General features: G+C 45.3%; 1 non-coding gene across 1 annotated transcript; it reads left to right on the top strand.

The window, feature by feature from the left end:
- The first annotated feature begins 2437 nt into the window (after nt 1-2437).
- On the top strand, nt 2438-2509 carry TRNAH-GUG (transfer RNA histidin (anticodon GUG)). Its single transcript has one exon. It is a non-coding gene; the product is annotated as a tRNA-His (tRNA).
- The last annotated feature ends 373 nt before the right edge of the window (nt 2510-2882 follow it).

Here is a 2882-nt window from a genome sequence, read left to right as displayed (position 1 = left end):
TGACCAGTTAAGCACTGTACAAACTAATGTTAAAAAAAATAAATTTACAAGCACTGACATTTTATTTTGGTTCACAAGTCCAGGTTGGTGTGCTTTTTGGTTTTTTTTTTTTTATTTCCTGAGAGTCAGAATCACTGAGGCTGGCCCTCTAGAATTCTCTAGCAGGGTCAGCCACACCTGGTTGCCCAGGACCATGTCCAGTTGGTATGAATGCCTCCACAACCTCTCCAGGCAACCTGGTCCTGTGTTTGACCACCCCCACAGTAATAAGTTTTCCTTAGATTTAAAAGGAATTTCCTTTATTTCAATTTGTCCACATTGCCTGTCCTGTCACCGCAGACAACAGAAAAGAGTCTGGCTCCACCTTCTTTACCCTCCCATCATATTTATGGACATCCACCATACCCTCCATGTTTATGGACATTGACAAGATCACCCCTAATCCTGCTCTTCTTGAGCTTAAAAAATCCCAGCTCACCATCTCCATGCTCCAAGCTCTTCATCATCGTAGTGGCCCTTCTGTGGACTTTCTCCATTATGTCCATGTCTCTTTTGTATTGGGGAGCCCAGCACTGGACACAACACCCAGATGGGTCTCATCAGTGCTGAGTACAGAGAAAGGATCACCTCCCTTGACCTGCTGGCAATGCTCTGCCTGATGCAGCCAAGAAGGTTGTTGTCCTTCTTTGCCATAAGGGCAGATTGCTGCCTCATGGTCAACTTGGTGTCCACCACAACTCCCAGGGCCTTACTGGACTAGCTGCTTTCCCGTTGGTCAGCCCCCAGCATGTGCTGGTGGATGGGGTTGTTCCTCCCCAGGTGCAGGGTTTGGCACTTCCCCTTGCTGAGCTCTATGGAGCTGCTGTCAGCCCATTTCTCCAGCCTGATAAGGTCCCTCTGAATGGCAGCACAACCATCTGGTGTACTCACCAATTCCTTCCACTTTTTTAACTAATTAACAAAATTGTGAAGATACTTGCTACTATCAGTCTTTTCTTGTTACAACTGTCAGACACAGAATTAAAAACTGAGACTAAATGGCAGATATGAGATCTTTATTAAAGACAACCATTAAAATAACTCTACTATGAACACTTATGTTTTGAAACATTAACTCTCAAGCCTCAACAGAAATCTTTCTTTGATGAATCAGTGCTGTCAACATTTGATATTTTACTAGAAATCTTGTTTTTCTGTCATGTCTGTTCAAAGCCTGTCACAATGTGCCAGCTTGCCAGTGGCTGGTACTATGTGCTGTGGCTACGGCAACCTTGGTTAAAAATCTGACTTACAGAAGGAGGGGAACATGTGTTTTTATGCTTCCTTTTCAACAGCTTTTAAAATAATTATGTAACTTTGAATGTCCTTTCACCAGATTTTCCTCCATCACTAGGCACAGCATTGAAAACAGAAAGAAGATTCACAGACCAAAATTGTTGTATGTTTGAAGATAGATGTTGGCCAAACAGAAGGCAATGAAAGATTTCCACACCAGACTGCAATTTCCAAAAGGAGCAGGAATATTTTCCTGCCACCATAACATTTGTGCCTGTCTTCTGCACTCACTTCTCTGTTGGCAGTGCCACTTTGGGTTGTGGGGTGCCTGGGTGTGACACTGTTATGGTTTGAAGAACCCACAGCAATTTATTGTCATTTAGACAATTATTCCTTCACCCGATGATGCCTCCCCACCCAGGAAGAGGAATCGGGAAAAAACAAGGAAACCCAAGGGTTGAAATAGAAACAGATTTAATAGAATAAGACTAAATAATTAACATTAGTAATACTGAAGAATCGATATTGATCCCGATACCAAAATAAAATATACAAGGATTAAAGTCAGACAATTCCATCAGCAGGAAGCTGTGCACTCACAGTGGTGGACAGCAAATGTGGGACACTGCGAGCACTAAGGCTTCGGGAGGAAGGGAAGGGGTCTGTCCCCACGGAAAGGAGTTCTCAGGATTGCAGCTATCAAGGAAGAGAGAAACTCCTCAGCAAACTTTCTAATTTATATTGAATGGGGTGTTCATGGTATGAAATAATCCCGTTGGCTAGCCTGGGTCAAGTGCCCAGGTCTTGTTCCTCCTCATCCCTGCACCTGGCAAGGCTCGAAAACACCGAGACCTTGAAGCCCGCATACCATAGCTGGCTGCAAAGTAAATATTTTCACAAATTCAGAGAGTAGGGTCTTATAAAAGTACAGTTTTCCCTAGAATTAGAGGGGTTTTAGAGAATTAGAAGAGACCTCACCAAAAAGTAAAATTACTGAAAGAGAAATGCATCCTGTGTCTCTCGAACCAGGCAGCAGTGGCCACCCCGGGGAGGGGGCCAGCACATGGAACGTTATAGCCGGTCCGCGCTAGGTGGCAATGCTTGCATGGCTCTGATGGAGGGGACAGAAATCACGAGGCCCCGGACGTGTCCTTTGTAGCGTGCCGTGATCGTATAGTGGTTAGTACTCTGCGTTGTGGCCGCAGCAACCTCGGTTCAAATCCGAGTCACGGCACAGGGCAAAGGGAGCCCTTTTAGCCCTGGCTTGTGGAGGCTTGCTGCTGGAGACCCGGGGACGGGACACCCACACGAGCCCTCGCCCCCTCTGCCGCAACTGCTGAACAGCTTTCTGTGTCTGAAGCACAGAAAAAAGAGACGAGAGGAAGCAGTGGCTGCACACAAAAGTTCATGTAGCTCACTGCCACGTGGTAAGGTGGTTGATGCTCTTTGCACCATAGGTTTTTTTGCCTCCTTTTGTGTGATTTCAAGCAGTTCACGCAGATGTTGTTGAACTAAGGTTGTCTGGGACAACATTTTCACTGAATTCACTCTGTCATTTTTTTAACATATCTCCTTTCGGTCTCCCAGTGGAGACTGATTTCTTTCTA

Source organism: Rissa tridactyla, chromosome Z, assembly GCF_028500815.1.
Source record: "Rissa tridactyla isolate bRisTri1 chromosome Z, bRisTri1.patW.cur.20221130, whole genome shotgun sequence".
NCBI lineage: Eukaryota > Metazoa > Chordata > Aves > Charadriiformes > Laridae > Rissa > Rissa tridactyla.
Note: the sequence above shows the minus strand (reverse complement) of the source record. Positions and strands in the feature narration are given on the sequence as shown.